General features: G+C 37.0%; 1 pseudogene; it reads right to left on the minus strand.

Annotated features, from left to right (window-relative positions):
- Positions 1 to 458: 458 nt before the first annotated feature.
- Positions 459 to 1,356, minus strand: LOC100471312 (annotated as a pseudogene).
- Between the last annotated feature and the right edge of the window lie 7,088 nt (positions 1,357 to 8,444).

Genomic DNA, 8,444 nt, shown 5'->3' on the forward strand with positions numbered 1-8,444 from the left:
TATGCACAAACATAAAAGCTAGAAGTATAAAACTTCAGGAAGACAGCATAAAGAAAGATCTTCTAGACTTGGAGTTAAGCAGTTTTTTTGTTTTTTTTTAGTTTTAACACTTATTGAAATGGTATACTCTTTATACTAATGCAAAAGGATAAAACTCTTCTTCCCACTTTAAAAACCTCTTTTTTACTGTAAAGAATTCTCACTGCATTGGAACTAAGACTCTAGAGCTTTTGGCAGAGAAATTTGGGATGACTGGCCAGAATTAGTCAGTAGGTTCCCCACTCCCCAATTAGGTAACTGAAATAGGAAGTCTAATTCTAAATATTAGAAGCAAAGTCTATATATTATAAAAATAAGGAGAGGGAATATAACAAACTGCTTCAAAATACATGCCCGAGGTGAGAAACAGCTTGTACTTTCACCCTGTGGCAGCTTCCAGAAGAAATCTTCTTCAGTTTTTAATCTTCAGGTTTGCATTTGGCCAGTCTTCTCCTCAGGTCTTTGATTTGGTCATTCTTCCTGGTGAGAATCTCTTCCATGTTTTGATAAGCTGCTGTTTGTTGGAATTTCTTCTCTAATTCCTTTTCAGCCATGCTCAGCTGCTCCTGAAACCTGAGTAGGTCTTACTTGGCCATTGCTAGATTCTCCTCCAGCGACTTCTGGTTTTCTGTCTTGTTATTAAGTGTTCTCTGAAACTCACTCTTTAAAGCAGCTACTGTGTTTTCCAATCACTCAAATCTTGGGCCTTTATAAGATCCTTTTGATTTCCTTGGTCAAGCTGTAAATCCTGCAGTTCTATTTCTAGCTTTGACTTCTCATCTAATGCATGTGTTTGGCTGTATTTCAATGGTCTTCAGTCTTTATTTCAATTTCTCATTCTCTTCTTAAAGTCTTAAAAATTTCCTTGTTCAGAAGTTTTGTTGTTCCACCGTTGTTAAGTAGAGCAAGTTTGGGCTTCGTGGTATCTACGATGGGCTTTTTATTTGAAGATTTAAATTCTACTTTTTCAAATTTTGCAACTTGTTCTAATAATTCTCTGTTTTCAAGTTCAGAGATATCCATCTGTAGCTTGAGGTACCACTTCTCAGCTTGTGAGAAAAGCTCCCACAGAAGTAACACATTGGTGTGGGCCGTGTTGATGAGCTCAGTCTCCACCACACGGCAGACCACAGCCTGTAGCCCTCTCAGGACCTTGGACACCTCCATGGTGAAGGTCTCCTCCACCAGCTCATTCTCTTAGAGGTCTTGGAAGCAGGAATCTATAGTTTTGAGTCTCAAGCCTCTTTTTGAACAAGCAAAATGCAAGTAATTAATAACTTCATTTTGATGGTGCTCATTTAGGCCCAGCTGTGCCATGATGCTGGCAAGCCTAGGGTCACTGGGGGTGTTTGAGCCACAGAAGATAGGCATGGATTTCATTCTTTCTTTTCCTTCCTTCCTTCCTTCCTTCCTTCCTTCCTTCCTTCCTTCCTTCCTTCCTTTCAATTTATTTATTTATTTGAGAGAGAGAGCATGAATGGGGGGAGGGCCAGAGGGAGAAGGAGAGGCAGATTCCCCACTGAACATGGAGCCTGATTGGGGGGGGGTTCAATCCCAGGACCCTGAGATCATGACCTGAGCTGAGTCTGATGCTTAACTGACTGAGCCACCTAGGCACCCAGACACAGATTTCTTAAATGGCATACCAAATGCATGATCCATTAAAAATTATAAATTGGTTATTATCAAAATTAAAAATTTTCATTAATTAGAGATTTAATTTAAGAAATTAAAAGGCAAGTTATAGACTGAGAAAAAATTTACAGTACAGATATATTTTTAAAGATTTATATCCAGAATATATAAAGAACACAACTCAATAATAAGACAAACAACTCAGTTAAAAATGGGGGAAAATCTGAATGGACCCTTAAAAAAGTAGATATAAAAATGGCAAATAAGCATATGAAAAGATGTTTGACAACATTATTTATTAGGAAAATGCAAATTAAAAGCATAAGATATCACTGTACATCATATTCCAGTAGAATGGCTAAAATTGAAAAGGCTGACAACACCAAGTGTTGAGAGGATATGGAAGAACTGAAACTCACATTGCTGGTGGAATGCAAAGTGGTAAAACCACTTTAGAACACAGTTTGACAGATTTTTATAAAATTATGGATGTATTTATAACACAACTCAGTAATTATACTCCATGATTTCTACCCCAGGGAAATCTACACATCCATGCAGATTTGTGTGTGAATAAAGACATCTTTATTTATAATTGTGCATATTGGAGTTAACCCAATTTTTCATGACCAGGTAAGTGATTAAACAAAAAAAAATTTTTTTTAATCTATGCTATGGAATACTACTGAGTCATAAAAAGAATGAAACAACTGATACATGTAATGAGGAAATAAAAGAATAAATTAGAAAGTACGTGGAAACAAATGAAAATGAAAACACAATGTTCAAAAACCTTTGGGATACAGCAAAAGTGGTTTTAAGAGGGAAGTTTTTAACAACACAGGCCTACCTCAAGAAGAAAGAAAAATCTCAAACTAACTTTACACCCAAGGGAGCTAGAAAAACAACAATAAACAAAACCTAAAACCAGCAGAAGGAAGAAAATAATAAAGATTCGAGCAGAAATAAATGATACAGAAACTAAAAAAAGCAAGAGAACAAATCAATGAAACCATGACCTGGTTCTTTGAAAAAATCAATAAAATTTATAAACCTCTAACCAGACTTACCAAGAAAAAAAAAGAGAAAGGACTCAAAAAATAAAATCACAAATGAGAGAGACATATAACAGCCCAAACCACAGAAATACAAACAATTATAAGAGAATATTATGAAAAACTGTATGCCAAAAAAATTGGACCACCTAGAAGACATGGATAAATTCCTAGAAACATAGAAACTACCAAAACTGAAACAGGAAGAGATAGAAAATTTGGTTTTTTAAAAATATTTTATTTATTTATTTGAGAAAGAAAGACAGCCAATGAGAGAGGGAACACAGCAGGGGGAGTGGGAGAGGAAGAATCAGGCTCCCAGTGGAGGAGCCGAATATGGGGCTCAATCCCAGGACCCTGGGATCATGCCCTGGGCCGAAGGCAGACGCTTAATGACTGAGCCACCCAGACACTCCAGAAATAGAAAATTTGAACAGATTTTTCTCGCTTCTTGAGGTAGGCCTGTGTTGTTATAAACTTCCCTCTTGGAACCACTTTTGCTGTATCCCAAACATTTTGGACCTTTGTGTTTTCATTTTCAATTGTTTCCATGTACTTTCTAATTTCTTCTTTTAATTTCTCATTGATCCATTCATTGTTTAGTAGGATTTTATTTAGTCTCCATGTATTTGTGGTCTTTCCATATTTTTTCTTGTGGTTGACTTTAGTTTCATAGCATTGTGGTCAGAAAAGATGCATGGGAAGACTTCAGTCTTCTTGAATTTCTTGAGAATTTCTGGAGAATGTTGTATGTATCCCTGCAGAGAATGTGTATTCTGCTGTTTTAGGGTGGGATGTTCTGAATATATCTGTTAAATACACCTGTTCTAGTGTGTTCTTCAAAGCCATTATTTCCTTGTTGATTTTCTGTTTAGATGATCTGTCCATTGATGTAAGTCAGGTATTAAAGTTCCCTACCATTATTACATTATTATGGATTAGTTTCCTTATTTTTGTTATTGTTTTATGTATTCAGTTGCTCTTATCTTGGGTACATAAATATTTACAATTGTTATATCTTCTTGGTTGGATTTTACCCTTTATTATTATATAGTGTCCTTCTTTGTCTCTTGTTACTGTCTTTGTTTTAGGTCTATTTTGTCCAACATGAGTATTACTACCCTGGCTTTCTTTTGCCTTCCATTTGCTTGGTAGATGTTTCTCCATTCCCTCTTCACTTTCAATCTGCAGGTGTCTTGGGTCTAAAATGAGTCTCTTGTAGGCAACATATAGATGGGTCTTGTTTTCTTAATCCATTCTGTCTTCTAATTGGAGAGTTTAGTCCATTTACAGTCAAAGTAATGATAGATATGTATTTATTGTCATTTTGTTATTTGTTTTCTGTTTGTTTCTGAAGATTTTCTCTGATCCTTCTTGTCTTTTCTCTCTCATGGCTTGCTGATTTTACTGACATATTTAGATTTCTTTTTCTTTATTCTTTGTATGTTGTTAGTCATTTTTGATGTGTGGTTATGATTAGATTTGTATATAACTTCTTCTGCACAGGCGCCTCGGTGGCTCAGTCAATAAGCATCTGCCTTTGGCTCAGGTCATGATTCCAGGGTCCTGGAATCAAGCTCCACATCAGGCTTCTTGCTCGGTGAGCCTGCATCTCCCTCTCCCTCTGCCTGCTCCCCCTGCTTGTGCTCTCTGTCTGTCAAGTAAATACAAATAAAGTCTTAAAAAACAAACTTCTTCTGCAAATAACAGTCTGTATTAAGTTGATGGTTGTTTAAGTTTGAACCCATTCTTTACTCTTCACCTCTCCACATTTTAGGTATATGTTGTCATATTTTACATCCTTTTATTTTCTGAATTCCTTGACTGATTTTTTACAGAAATATTCATTTTTACTGCTTTTGTGTTTCTTGTCTTCATACTGTTACTTTTGGTCTTTTCTTTCCACTCAAAGAGTGCCCTTTATTATTTCTTGAAGGGCTGATTTAGTGATCACTAACTCCTTTAGTTTTTATTTGGGAAACTCTTTACCTCTCCTTGTATTCTGAATGATAGCCTTGCTGGATAGAGTATTCTTGGCTGCGGATTTTTCCCATTCAGCACTTTGAATGGATGATGCCCATCCTTTGACTTGGAAAGTTTCCACTGAAAAATCCCCTTCTAGCCTTATGGGGTTTCCCCTGTATATTACTGTCTTCTTTTGCTGCTTAATTTATTTTCTTTAACACTATATTTTGCCAATTTAATTACAATATGTCTTGATGTGGATCTGCTTTTGTTAATTTTGTTGGGGGCTCTCTGTACATCCTGGATCTGGATTTCTGTTTCCTTCCCCAGATCAGGGAAGTTTTCAGCTATTATTTCTTCAAATAAATTTTCTGCCCCCTTTCCTCTCTCTTCTTCTTCTGGGACTCCTATAATATGAATATTGCTGTGTTGGATAAAGTCACTGAGGTCCCTGTCTATTCTCGTTTTGCATAATTCTTTTTTCTCTCTTTTGTTCATCTTGATTACTTTTCATTTACCCTGTCTTCCATGTCATTAATTCATTCCTCTGCTTCTTCAGCCTGCTGTTCATTCTACCAAGCATGTTTCCGATGTTGTTGATTGCACTCTTCATCTCTAATTGGTTTTTTTCCTTTTTTTTTTTTGGTTTAACTCTGTATTAAGGGTCTCACTAATTTCTTTCATTCTTTTCTCAAATCCAGTGAATATTCTGATGATCATTCCTTTTAATACTGTATCTGGCATGTTACTTATATCTGTTTTGCTTAGATCTATGGCCGTGGCCTTCTCCTATTCTTTCATTTGGAATACATTTCTCAGTCTTTTCATTTTGTCTAAGTCTCTGTGCCTGTTTCTCTCTGTGTTAGGAAAGGCAGCTACATCTCTTATTCTTGAGGGTAATGGCCTTATGAAGAAAAGGTCCTGTAGTGCCCTGCTGTGTAGTGTCCCCTGTTCACCAGGGCCTGGCGCTTCTGGGAGTATCTCCAGTGTGCCGTGTGTGCTCTGCTGTTTTATCCCATCCAGTTTATCCTTCAGGCCAGTCATATGCAGAAGCTCCCTTTGCCTATTGTGGGAAATATTCTGTCCCTGGCCTGAATGTGGCACTTTTTAACTAGAAGTGCTCTGATCTGTTTGTGAAATGAGTCTGTTGCCACCACCACTATTGGAACCAAGGCCTAACACAACTCCCAGGTTCAGCAAGGCGGTGTGGGCAGGGGTTTGGGCCAGTCTTCTGGGGACAGGAAAATGCCTTCTCTCCAAGAGCAGCACAATGCTCTTTGTGCTCTTTCCCACCCAAGCCTGCAGACCTTTAAAACTCCAGACTTTAAAAATTCTTTTTTCATTTAAATTTAGTTTCATTAACATAAATGTATTATTAGTTTCAAGGGTAAAATTTTGTGATTCATCAGTTGCATATAACACCCAGAGCTCATTACATCAAGTGCCCTCCTTAATGCCTTCACCCAGTTGTCCCATCCCCCTCACCAAACTCCCTTCCAGTAACCCTCAGTTTGTTCTGTATAGTAAAGAGTCTCTTATAGTTGCCTCCCTCTCTGTTTTCATCTTATTTTATTTTTCCTTCCCTTCCCCTCTGTTCATCTGCTTTGTTACTTAAATTCCACATATGAGTGAAATAATATGGTATTTGTAATATCCTCTAGTTCCATCCACACTGTTGCAAATGGCAAGATTCCATTCTTTTTGATGGCTGAGTAATATTCTTGTGTGTGTGTGTGTATCTTCTTTATCCATTCATCTGTTGATGGAAATCAGGGCTCTTTCCATATTTTGGCTATTGTGAACATTGCTGCTATAAACAATGGGGTGCATGTGCCCTTTCAAATCACTATTTTTGTATCATTTGTATAAATACCTGGTAGTGCAATTGCTGGATCATAGGGTAGTTCTATTTTTAACTTTTTGAGGAACTGCCATACTGTTTTCCAGAGTGGCTGCCTCAGTTTGCATTCACACCAACAGTGTAGGAGGGTTCCTCTTTCTCCACATCCTCACCAACATCTGCCAGGTCCTGACTTGTTAATTTTAGCCATTCTGACTGGTGTGAGGTGATATCTCAATTGTGGTTATGATTTGTATTTCCCTGATGCCAAGTGATGTGGACCATTTTTCCATGTGTCTGTTGGCCATTTGTATGTCTTCTTTGGAGAAGTGTCTGCCCATTTTTTAGCTGGATTTTTTTTTTGAGTGTTGAGATTGATAAATTCTTTATAGATTCTGGATTTTAGCCCTCTATCTGATATGTCATTTGTGAATATCTCCCATTCTGTCCATTGCCTTTTAGTTTTGTTGATTGTTTCCTTTGCTGTGCAAAAGCTTTTTATCCTGATGAAGTCCCAATGGTTTATTTTTGCTTTTGCTTTTGTTTTTCTTGCCTCTGGAGATGTGTCTGGCAAGAATTTGCTGTCACTGAGGTCAAAGAGGTTGCTGCCTGTGTTCTATTTTAGGATTTTGATGGTGTTCTGTCTCACATTTATGTTTTTCATACATTTTGAATTTATTTTTGTGTGCGGTATAAGAAAGTGGTCCAGTTTCATTCTTCTGCATATAGCTGTTCAATTTCCCCAGCATCATTTGTTGAAGAGACTGTAATTTTTCCATTGGATATTTTTTCCTGCTTCATCAAAGATTAGTTGACCGTGGAGGTGAGGGTCTATTTCTGGTTTCTCTATTTTGTTCCATAGATCTATGTGTTTGTTTTTGTGCCAGTGCTGTATTGTCTTGATGACTACAGCTTTGTAATAGAGCTTGAAGTCTGGAATTGTGATGCCATCAGCTTTGGTTTTCTTTTTCAACATTCCTTTGGCTATTTGGGGTCTTTTCTGGTTCCATACAAATTTTAGAATTGTTTGTTCCAGCTTCGTGAAAAATGGTGGTGGTATTTTGATAGGTATTACACTGAATGTGTAGATTGCTTTGGGTAGCATAGACATTTTAACAATATTTGTTTTTTCAATCCATGAGAATGGACTGTTCTTCCATTTCTTTGTATCTTCCTTAGTCTCTTTTGCAAGTGTTCTATAGTTCTCAGGGTACAGACCTTTTATCTCTTTTGTTAGGTTTATTCCTACATATTTTATGGTTTTTGGTGCAATTGTAAATGGGATCGAGTCTTTGATTTCTCTTTCTGCTGCTTCATTGTTAGTGTATAGAAACGCAACAGACTTCTGTGAATTGATTTTATATCCTGTGATTTTGCTGAAATCCTGTATCAGTTCTAGCAATTTTTTGGTGGAGTCTTTTGGGTTTTCTACATAGTGTCATGTCAACTGCAAAGAGTGACAGTTTCACTTCTTTGCTAATTTGGATCTTTTATTTCTTTTTGTTGTCTTATTGCTGAGGTTACTTCCAGTACTATGTTGAACAACAGTTCATCCCTGTCGTGTTCCTGACCTTAGGGAGAAAGCTCTCAGTTTTTCCCCATTGAGAATATTAGCTGTGGGTCTTTTCATATATGGCCTTTATGATGTTGAGGTATGTATCCTCTATCTGTACATTACAGAGGGTTTTTTATCAAGAAAGGATACTGTATTTTGTCAAACGCTTTTTCTGCATCTATTGAGAGGATCATATGGTTCTTATCCTTTCTTTTATTAATGTGGTGCCTTACGTTGATTGATTTGCAGGTGTTAAACCACCCCTGCAACCCGGGAATAAATCCCACTTGGTCATGGTGGATAATCCTTTTAATGTACTGTTGGATCCTATTAGGTAGTATCTTGTTGAGAATTT

Source organism: Ailuropoda melanoleuca, chromosome 3 (assembly GCF_002007445.2).
Source record: "Ailuropoda melanoleuca isolate Jingjing chromosome 3, ASM200744v2, whole genome shotgun sequence".
NCBI classification, from domain to species: domain Eukaryota; kingdom Metazoa; phylum Chordata; class Mammalia; order Carnivora; family Ursidae; genus Ailuropoda; species Ailuropoda melanoleuca.